Here is a 12,572-nt window from a genome sequence, read left to right as displayed (position 1 = left end):
CTCCTCGACACGCACATGCACACCTCCTCGACACGCACCCCTCCTCAACACGCACACACAAACCTCCTCGACACGCACACGCACAGCTCCTCAACATGCACACACAAACCTCCTCGACATGCATGCACACCCCTCAACACGCACACAAAACCTCCTTAACACGCACACCAAACCTCCTCGACACGCACACCTCCTCGACACGCACACCTCCTCAACACACACACAAACCTCCTCGACACGCACACGACACACCTCCTCGACATGCACACGACACACCTCCTCGACACGCACACACACACACACCTCCTCGACACGCACACCTCCTCAACACGCACACGCAAACCTCCTCGACATGCACACCTCCTCAACACGCACACACAAACGTCCTCGACATGTACACGCACACCTCAAGACGCACACACAAACCTCAACACACACACGGCACACCTCCTCGACACGCACACCTCCTCGACACGCACACCTCAACACGCACACACAAACCTCCTCGACATGCACACGCACACCTCATCATGCACACACAAACCTCAACATGCACGCACACACCACCTCAACACGCACGCACACACCACCTCAACACGCACACAAAACCTCAACACGCACACACAAACCTCCTCGACTCGCACACGGCACACCTCCTCGACACGCACACACACACTGCCTCGACATGCACAACTCCTCAACACGCACACAAAAACCTCCTCGACACACACACAAAACCTCAACACGCACACAAAACCTCAACACGCACACACAAACCTCCTCGACAACACACACACGGCACACCTCCTCGACAACACACACATGGCACACCTCCTCGACACGCACACACACCTCCTCGACACGCACATGCACACCTCAACACGCACACGCAAACCTCCTCGACACGCACACCTCCTCAACACGCACACATAAACCTCCTCGACACATACACGCACACCTCAACATGCACACAAAACCTCCTCAACACGCACACACAAACCTCATCAACATGCACAGGACACACCTTCTCGACACGCACATGCACACCTCCTCGACATGCACACCTCCTCAAAACGCACACACAAACCCCCTCCACACACACACCTCAACACGCACATGCACACCTCCTCAACACGCACACGCACACCTCCTCAACACGCAAACACGCATACCAAACCTCATAAACACGCACACAAAACCTCCTCAACATGCACACACAAACCTCCTGGACACGCACACGGCATATCTCCTCGGCACGGACACGGCATACCCCCTCGACATGCACACCTCAACACGCACACACAAACCTCCTCGACACACACGGCACACCTCGACACGCACACCTCCTCGACACGCACACCTCCTCGATACGTACACGCACACCTCCTCAACACGCACACACAAACCTCCTCGACACGCACACCTCAACACGCACACACAAACCTCCTCAACACGTACACGCACACCTCCTCAACACGCACACAACACCTCAACATGCACACACAAACCTCCTCGACACACACACGGCACACCTCCTCGACACGCACACACACACCTCTTCGACACGCACACGCACACCTCTACACACACACCTCCTCAAAACGCACACACAAACCTCCTCGACATGCACACGCACACCTCCTCGACACGCACACAACACGCACACACAAACCTCCTCGACACGTACATGGACACCTCCTCGACACACACACGGCACACCTCCTCGACACGCACACCTCAACACACACAAACCTCCTCGAAACGCATACCTCCTCAACACACACACACAAACCTCCTCGACACGCACACCTCAACACACACACAAAACCTCAACATGCACACAAAACCTCCTCAACACGCACACACAAACCTCCTCGACACACACACGGCACACCTCCTCGACACGCACGCACACCTCAACACACACACACACAAACCTCCTCAACACGCACACAAAACCTCCTCAACACGCACACACAAACCTCCTCGACATGCACACTGCACACCTCCTCGACACGTACATGCACACCTCCTCGACACACACACCTCCTCAACACACACACACAAACCTCCTCGACATGCACACCTCCTCAACACGCACACAAAACCTCAACATGCACACACACAAACCTCCTCGACATGCACACGGCACACCTCCTCGACACGCACACCTCCTCAACATGCACACAGAAACCTCCTCGATACGCTCACCTCCTCAACACGCACACAAAACCTCAACACGCACACACAACCTCCTCGACACGCACACGGCACACCTTCTCGATACGCACACGCACACCTACTCGACATGTACACCTCCTCAACATGCACACACAAACCTCATCGACACGTACACCTCCTCAACACACACAAACCTCCTCAACACGCACACACAAACCTCCTCAACACGCACACGGCACACCTCCTCAACACACACACACAAACCTCTTCAGCACGCACGCACAAACCTCCTCGACACGCACACCTCCTCAACACGCACACACAAACCTCCTCGACACGCACACGCAAACCTCCTCGACACGCACACGCAAACCTCCTCGACACGCACACGGCACACCTTCTCAACACGCACACACAAACCTCATCGACACGTACACCTCCTCAACAAGCACACAAACCTCCTCAACACGCACACACAAACCTCCTTGACACGCACACGGCACACCTCCTCAACACGCACACACAAACCTCCTCGACACGCACACCTCCTCAACACGCACACAAAACCTCCTCGAACGCACACCTCCTCGTTTGTCATTGCGGAGGTTACGAAACAATCAACTCGAGTATTGTCCCTCATGGTGGTGATTCTATCATCCAGGTACCTAACGAGTACTAAGCACGATGGAGTGTGTATTTTAATGAGCACGCTCGTGCGGGGTTCCCCTGCTCTGCGCTGGGAATGATGTGGAATGCGGGGGAGTGAATGCGCCCCGACCCCGACGGGAATCAATCAATGTCGGAGTCTGCCGGGGATGCTTTTGGAACAACGTGATAAAGATCAACAATCGAGAAGGTTTCTTTCTTTTTTGTCGAAGTCATAACAAGGATTCCCATGCGATTAGTCAGGTGGCTTAGTGAAATTACCGTTATCGGGCGGATAAAAGCACAATATTTGGGCTTATTAATTAATGTTAGCCTCGGAGCCCTCCTGGGTTTTCAAAACATTTCATGTAAAACATCAAAATTCAAGATGGCCGACATCGATGCCAAAATATAGCTTTTCTCGAATCCTGGTCGTCATAAGAAACCCAGGGTGGTTGAAAAATTTGGGATTTTGAGGTAGTTGAATGTTATTGTGGACATTATAACAATATAACAGTACCAATACATTGTAAAATATTATAAAAACCGTTATTATTCCAATAAATGGCAAATTTCAAATAAGCATCCACCCTCTTCTGGAAGGGAAATATTATCACCCAATAAAGTGAATGATAGTGAATCATGTATTTCAGTAACTGGCCCAAGACGATATTAAAAAGTCCAAGGCATTTATTAGAATAACTACAGTAATTTGAATTGTACAGACAAAACTCAATTTTCAAGCAAATAACATCACCATGGTCTCCAAGTTCGTAGGTCTCCAAGTAGTTCTCAATTTCCCTTACTCTCTCACACTATGGAGACAATAGTAGGCCATTTCATGGAGTTGAGTTGGAATGCAATTTTGTTTATAATAAGTCACAGTTTCTTACAAAGTATGTGGCATTGTCCTGTGACGTCTCTTGCAGTAACACACAGATTGCAATGCTCTTTGGAGGACATTTGCACTTGCAAAGTGGTGAGCAGTCCAGATTTGCTTTGCCACATTTGCAGTTAGAGCAGTCTCCTTTGCAGGAGCATTTGATCAGCTCCCTGCAAGATCTGGAAACCTCTGGAATTGTCACCCAAACTGGTATCCATGACTGTGATACCTTGGTCCAGGCATAATCCTGTTGAGAAGGAACCACTAGCTGTGTTTGTGTGCTGGTCGTCCAGATTCATGCTTTATTGAGCAGATTGAGCAGATTCCTGCTTGATTGAGCAGATTCCTGCTTGATTGAGCAGATTCCTGCTTGATTGAGCGGATTGAGCAGATTCCTGTTTGATTGAGCAGATTGAGCAGCTTCCTGCTTGATTGAGCAGATTGAGCAGATTCCTGCTTGATTGAGCAGATTGAGCAGATTCCTGCTTGATTGAGCAGATTGAGCAGATTCCTGCTTGATTGAGCAGACTGAGCAGATTCCTGCTTGATTGAGCAGACTGAGCAGATTCCTGCTTGATTGAGCAGATTCCTGCTTGATTGAGCAGATTCCTGCTTGATTGAGTAGATTGAGCAGATTCCTGCTTGATTGAGCAGATTCCTGCTTGATTGAGCAGACTGAGCAGATTCCTGCTTGATTGAGCAGATTCCTGCTTGATTGAGCAGATTGAGCAGATTCCTGCTTGATTGAGCAGATTGAGCAGATTCCTGCTTGATTGAGCAGATTGAGCAGATTCCTGCTTCATTGATCAGATTGAGCACATGCCTGCTTGATTTTTTTTTTTTTTTTTTTTTGTATACTGAATCGATTGATCAGATTGAGCACATTCCTGCTTGATTGAGCAGATTGAGCAGCTTCCTGCTTGATTGAGCAGATTCCTGCTTGATTGAGCAGATTCCTGCTCTACCCAGCTGTGTTCCTGTGCTCTGGCCTCATCTAAGCAGCTCTCAACTGGAACTACGTCACACTCTGGCACCTCTACAGCAGCGGTGGTGGTCTTCAAAGTTATGGCTGGGACAGAGGCTCTCTCTCTTCATCATCAGGGTTGTGCTCTCTATTCGTCTTTGCCTTTGCCAACTTAGAATTGTTGAATTTTAAACGGCAAGATTTGTGCCAGGAAGCAGAATGAGAAGCAAAATTGTCACCAGTTTCATCACTCCCAAAATAGAGTTCAGCTGGAAGAGCACCAATGGACCGGAACTGTTCCACGTTGGTCAGGAATGATGTGTAGGCATCTGTTTTGTCACCACTTGTCCCAGGGCTCTGCAAGGGACACTTCAAGGGTTCAGCAGTGTCCTGCTGGCAAATCACGCAGTGATCCCAGTATAGCTCCATGTTGAGTCACACACTGAAAAGATACAAGTATATTGGAATATTAAGAACCCACTTTATGTGTATAGTTCCATAAATACTTTGTTGGAACTCGTTGTAGGTCTACTGGTAGTATTGCAATATTCAAAATCCTATTCAGTGTGTTTAGTGGCCTAAAAAACAATATTTTGCAACCAATCTGGTCTTCTTATGACGACCAGGACTCGAGAAAAGCTATATTTTGTCATCGATGTCGGCCATCTTGAATTTTGGTGTTTTACATGAAAACAATTTTAAACTCCAGAAGGCTCCTAGGCTAGCATTAATTAATAGGCCCGAAGGGAGCCTCATGCCAAATATTGCGCTTTTATCCGCCCGGTAACGGTAATCTTTAAATATAGCACTAAGCCACCTGACTAGATGTAGAAACGGAATTCATTGCTTCCAATTGCACCTCTAGAATTCCAGTTCACCTGAGCATGTCCTCGATGTCTAACGGATGATCATTTCCGATTTGCCAAGTAATAAAACTGTGAGTATCGTGACCAAAAGGTGGACCCCTGACCCCTTATGACCTCTTCACCATTTATATTATAAAGATCAGGTCAGCAGTGTGATGGAGAATCCTCCCTATAAATAAGCCGGCTGTCCTATCTCCTAGCGTCGTATCTGCTGGACTTCAGATAGTCCGCGGTGTGGTTTCACAAAGAGCAGGTGAGCTATCGCCGGCATCCTGAACAAATTCCAAATTTTATTTCCCAAACGGACGAACTTCAGACGAGCCATGCTGTTCGTGAAAGACTTGGGCCAAAGTGATTCCCTGGCGAACCCCACAAGGTGGGAATTACTGCGCTCGTTAACTACGATGTGGTGGTAGATCGTGTATGTGAAGTGTCATCCATCACCACACCTGCTTTCCTCGGTCACCTGAACTAGCTAGTTCCATGTAAATAACGAGATAGTATTCATAGAATACTTACCCTGAGCACTGAGCAGTCAACTTGTTGCGAGCCAATTCTTCTGTTTTTGAACATTTTTTGGGGATCCAATATGGGCCAGACCACGTGAGCGATGACATCATAAATTGATATTCTCTAATATAATTGTTGCATAGATCACGCTCAATACATTCCAAACTGATGAGACTAAGCAGTGTCCCTGTCGAATTATGACGTCATAAGTATGGCACCAATGACGTCATCGTTAACAACACCTATTCCCCATATGGAGTTCTTTACAATGAGCCATGTTTCAATTTTTCCATAGAGCAGTTTTGGAGATATAGAGGTGCAACGTTTTTCGGTTTTTCAAATATGACGCCTGTACCACATGACCTATGACGTCATGATTATTATTAAAATATTCTACAGGAGGAGGCACATTATTTTCCTGTGGTGAAAACTTTGTGTCCATCAGACCAACAGTTGCTGAGAACAAAAATTAATAATGATCGGATGTATAAGTGTTGTATTTGTCTAATTATGACGTCATACGTAGGCACCGATGACATCATCATTTACATATCTTATTCCCCAAGGGGAGTAGTTGACAATGAGCCAAGTCTCAATTTTTTCCATGGAGTGGTTTCAGAGATTTCGAGGTGCGAAGTTTTTCCAAGATGGCGTCCGTACCACGTGACCTATGACGTCATAATAATCATTAAAATATTCTACAGGAGGAGGCGCTCCTATGGTGAAAATGTAATGTCAATCGGACCAACCGTTGCCGAGAAAATGAATTTTTAAAATGTACACACGGCACACGTACGCACCCGAATGCTTAACCTCGCTTTTCTCTTCGCGACCGCAGGGTAATGATGCATCGGCATCTCGTGTTAAGTGCCATGTCAATCTTCTTTATATGCACTGACGTTTCCCACACTGCACAGATGTACCCCACACTCTTTTTATACTCGATTAAACAAAATGTTTTCTAAGGTTGTGTAACAACTAGTTCCTCAATTTGAGCTGACCAAGCTATGGCTTGCGAATTGTGGACTTGTGGTCTCGTTTTTATGCCTCCACCGACAAAGTCGCCGGAGGCATTATGTTTTCGGATTGTCCGTCCGTCCGTCCTTCCGTCCGGGCTGAACCTCATTTTTCTCAGCAACCATATGTCCGATGGAGACGAAACTTTCAGGGTAGGAGTGATACCCATGCAGAATGTTTTATGATAATTGTGACGTCATAGGTCACGTGTTATGGCAGCCATCTTGGATTAAAAGCAAATCATTAAAAAAATTATTTCTCGGAAACCGCTGAATGGAAAAATTTTAAACGTGGAACATTGTCAAGTACTCCCAATGGGGACCAAAAGCATGATAATGATGACATCATAGGTGAATTGGTGGACTTGCCAAAATGTTTTCATCGAATTCCTTATCCTAAAAATCTGAAATTGCATGCACATGATCTATGACCCATTTGTATTGAAATATTAAATTTATGACATCATAGGTCACGTGGTTTGGCAGCCATTTTGGATTGACGGATAATATTAAATAATTATATCTCAGAAAACGCTTTTTTTTTTTTTTTTCTTTTTTTTTGTATACTGAATCGAGGCTCGTGAAAGAGCTAACATTTATTCCACAAACAAATCAACCAGACAAACAAAACATACAAAAAGAGGGAGCGGAAGGACAAGATGGGGAGAGGAGGGGAAGCACACAAACACAACACCTGAGAGCAGGGAGAAGCACGGGAGGGAGAGGGCCTGGGGGGAGGAGGCGTGGGCCGTATCGATGCAAAAATTTACAAATATCATCTAACAGCACTGTTGCATATAGTTTGAAAATGATGATGTCATAGGTCACGTGGTTTGGCAGCTATCTTTGATTAGAAAAACGAACCTATCCAATCAACACAAAACTTCACAAACGTGATCCCTTACCCATACATATGCAGAGTGATGGCATCTACCGGTTGTGGGACTATGCGGAGGCATATTGACGACACAGTCGCATTGTTCTAGTTTTCTCTGTTTTTTTCGTACATCGGCTATCAGTCGAGCGTTACACGAAGGTACCAATAGATGTGGCCTGTGTTCAAAATCCGTACTGGCCATTCCAGGTGATGTTTATCTGAAGCCTCACATCACATTTCCTCAAGTGTCATCTCACATCACATTAGTGTCATCCCAACGTCGTTCCAGTATTTGTGCTGAGTTGTGTACCACATATATACCTTCTTGTACATGGATATGTCGCTTGGTCGTTTGTATAAAAGTTGAAGAGTGTTGGTGCTCACACTCCTCCCTGAGGGACTTCCTTCTTCTGTCAGCGCCACCTGCTGCGTTCGCCACAGAGTTCAACATGGAGCCATCTGTTTTATAGCAGGGTCTTAATTATTAGCATCAGCTGTTCATTCTTAGACAATACAACAGCGATAATACGATCTCCGGACGGTGGTACGGAACTTTTCGAATTACAGGAAGACTTCTTCAAAGAGATACACAGCTGGCACCTTTTTACTTTGCCATCATTGCTAGACATCCATAAGGAGGAAAGCAGGAATATAATTTTACCACTCAGAAAAAAAAGAAGAAGAAAAAAGAGTCGAAGACCTCCAGTAAGAATGATTTCAGAATTTTAGAATGGAAGATATTAGAAAGGAAGTTGCACAAGTTGATCTCTGAATGAATGTGGAGAAAATCAAATGTATGAGGCTAAAAATTCAAGAAGACACGAAAGAAATACAAACAATACAAAATGTTGTGCGATAATATCTTAACGACTTTCCATACTTGGCTGTGATTATAATCAATAATTATTTCATATTAATCAATAAATCATTGATCAATAATCTGATCAATATAATCAGATCAATAATGGAGGAGCCGTCTGCTTGAGAACATCATTAATCAAAGCAACAGAAATGGAGATGGACATCAGAATAGGTGAGTCTTGTCAGCCTCTAACCTGTAAAACTAGAACGTCACTCGGTAAGGGAGCATACCTCCGTCAGGATGTAGAGTTTACGTTTTGTAGCCCACTGATAGGCCGGATCTGTATCCAGATATTAACCAGACTTGAATCGGCTTGTTCTTGTCAACTAAATAACTCATCCAACAAGTTTTGTCCGAATCCACCCAAAACTTTTTGAAATATCGTGCAATATATTGTTTTGACTATCTCTCGATTATGAAGAATCGCTCAAAAAAAAAAAATCTCATATCCAGATCCCGATCCTCACTAAAATCGAATCAATTAATCCTTGTCACGCACACGTGTCTGCAATGTTTAGTCCAAATATATCCAAAACCTTTAGATATATAGGTTAGGTGGGAATGGGCTTGTAAGTGATGAATGCCAAGCAAGGAAGCAGCACGTATCGTTTTTGGGCCGAAATCTCAATGTTGAAGAATCACCTATACTAAAAAATTATCGTGTCCAAATGCGGATTCAGATCTTCCCCAAAATCTAATAATTTCGTCCTTGTCAAACACCCAACCTGTTCACCAAATTTCATCCGAACACGTCCACAACTTCTTGAGATAACCTGTTCACAGACAGACAGAAAGACAAGGGTTAAAACATAACCTCCATCCACCTTTGCTGGGAGAGGTAATAAAGTCCAGAAATAATGCGCAGGAAAAATAAGATCGAGATATTTAGAAGCACAATGGAGTCAGTGTTATTATACAGTGCCGACACTTGGGCATCTATGAAGAGATTACGTTCGTTTGGCTTGAGAACGTTCGGCTTGAGAACGTCCGGCTTGAGAACGTCCGGTTTGAGAACGTCCGGCTTGAGAACGTCCGGCTTGAGAACGTCCGTGACAAAGATCGTCATGTCCATCCGCATGACTGTTTCAGAACGTTCGGTTTGAGAACGTTCGGCTTGAGAACGTCCGGCTTGAGAACGTCCGGCTTGAGAACGTCCAGCTTGAGAACGTCGGGCTTGAGAACGTCCGGCTTGAGAACGTCCAGCTTGAGAACGTCCGGCTTGAGAACGTCCGGCTTGAGAATGTCCGTGACAAAGATCGTCATGTCCATCCGCATGACTGTTTCAGAACGTTCGGCTTGAGAACGTTCGGTTTGAGAACGTTCGGCTTGAGAACGTCCGGCTTGAGAACGTCCGGCTTGAGAACGTCCGGCTTGAGAACGTCCAGCTTGAGAACGTCCGGATTGAGAACGTTCGGCTTGAGACCGTTCGGGTTCAGAATTTGTTCAGTTTGAGAATGTTCGGCTTGAGACCGTTTGGCTTGAGAACAGTCGGCTTGAGAACGTTCGGTTTGAGAACGTTCGGCTTGAGAACGTCCGGCTTGAGAACATCCGGCTTGAGAACGTCCGGCTAGGGAACGTTCGGCTTGAGTACGTTCGGCTTGAGAATGTGTTCAGTTTGAGATTGTTCGGCTTGAGAACGTTCGGCTTGAGAATGTCCGGCTTGAGAACGTTCTGCTTGAGAATGTGTTCAGTTTGAGAATGTTCGGCTTGAGAACGTTTGGCTTGAGAACGTTCGGCTTGAGAACGTTCGGCTTGAGAACGTTCGGCTTGAGAACGTTCGGCTTGAGAACGTTCGGCTTGAGAACGTTCGGCTTGAGAACGTTCGGCTTGAGAACGTCCGGCTTGAGAACGTCCGGCTTGAGAACGTCCGGCTTGAGAACGTCCGGCTTGAGAACATCCGGCTTGAGAATGTGTTCAGTTTGAGAATGTTCGACTTGAGAACTTTCGGCTTGAGAATATGTTCAGTTTAAGAATGTTCGGCTTGAGAACGTTCGGCTTTTGAACGTTCGGCTTGAGAACGTTCGGCTTGAGAACGTTCGGCTTGAGAACGTTCGGCTTGAGAACGTTCGGCTTGAGAACGTTAGGCTTGAGAACGTTAGGCTTGAGAACGTTAGGCTTGAGAACGTTCGGTTTGAGAACGTTCGGCTTGAGAACGTTCGGCTTGAGAACGTTCGGTTTGAGAACGTTCGGCTTGAGAACGTTCGGTTTGAGAACATTCGGCTTGAGAACGTTCGGCTTGAGAACGTTCGGCTTGAGAACATTCGGCTTGAGAACGTCCGGCTTGAGAACGTCCGGCTTGAGAACATTCGGTTTGAGAACGTTCCGCTTGAGAACGTTTGGTTTGAGAACGTTCGTGACAAAGATCGTCATGTCCATCCGCATGACTGTTTGAGACTTGCTGGTAATTCCTACAGAGCAAAAGTGCAACCGACAGAGCATTCAATAATGTTGAGGTTTGCTTGGGTACTTGTCTGTGTGAGCTGGGTGTGAACTTCAGGAGTGGGTGCTTTGAACATGGTTTTAACTGGGTACACATTCTAAAAATACGAGTTCCCTTACAAGGCACTTCAGCGCACGAGGCCATTAGATCCATCAAACCTGCACAAGGATTGCCAACATATGGTGAGGTGGGAATGGGCTTGTAAGTGATGAACGTCAAGCAAGGAAGCAGCACGTGCCATTTTTTAAATCTTTGGTATGACTCAGTCAGGATTCAAACCCGTAACCCTTTCACCTACACCCGAGCCAAATTCCTGTTCTAACCTACAGAGGGCTGAGACGAAATTTGGTGGCCAGGTTGAGTGTGAGACAAGGAGGAATTTATTAGATTTTGGTGAGAATCCCGATCCGGATACGAGAATCTTTTTAATTTTAAAAATGATTCTTCACCATTGAGAGGTATCGGGCCAAAAACGATATATAGCATATCTCAAAGAGTTGTGGACAGATTCGGATGAAACAAGGTGCACACAAATCACGTATGCAAAACAAGGTGTACAAAAATCATGTACACAAAACAAGGTGTACACAAATCACGTACACAAAATAAGGTTTACATAAATCGTGTACGCAAAACAAGGTGTACACAAATCACGTACACAACATAAGGTGTACACAAATCGCGTATGCAAAACCAGGTGTACACAAATCACGTACGCAAAACAAGGTGTACACAAATCGCGTATGCAAAACCAGGTGTACACAAATCACGTACGCAAAACAAGGTGTACACAAATCGTGTACGCAAAACAAGGTGTACACAAATCACGTACGCAAAACAAGGTGTACACAAATCACGTACGCAAAACAAGGTGTACACAAATCACGTACGCAAAACAAGGTGTACACAAATCACGTACGCAAAACAAGGCGACTGAAGCCAAACACAGCTCGAGTTCACAAACAAAACAGCGTTCGCTGTACGTGTTTGGAAAAGTACAAACAAAGCAGCGTTCGTTGTACGTGTTTGGAAAAGTACAAACAAAGCAGCGTTCGTTGTACGCGTTTATAAAAGTACAAACAAAGCAGCGTTCGTTGTACGTGTTTGGAAAAGTACAAACAAAGCAGCGTTCATTGTACGTGTTTGGAAAAGTACAAACAAAGCAGCGTTCGTTGTACGTGTTTGGAAAAGTACAAACAAAGCAGCGTTCATTGTACGTGTTTGGAAAAGTACAAACAAAGCAGCGTTCGTTGTACGTGTTTGGAAAAGTACAAACAAAGCAGCGTTCGTTGAACGTGTTTGGAAAAGTACAAACAAAGCAGCGTTCG

The sequence above is a fragment of the Myxine glutinosa genome, chromosome 7 (assembly GCF_964187855.1).
Source record: "Myxine glutinosa chromosome 7, kmMyxGlut1.1, whole genome shotgun sequence".
Lineage (NCBI taxonomy): Eukaryota > Metazoa > Chordata > Myxini > Myxiniformes > Myxinidae > Myxine > Myxine glutinosa.
The sequence above is the reverse complement of the archived record's forward strand: the minus strand, read 5'-3'. Positions refer to the sequence as shown.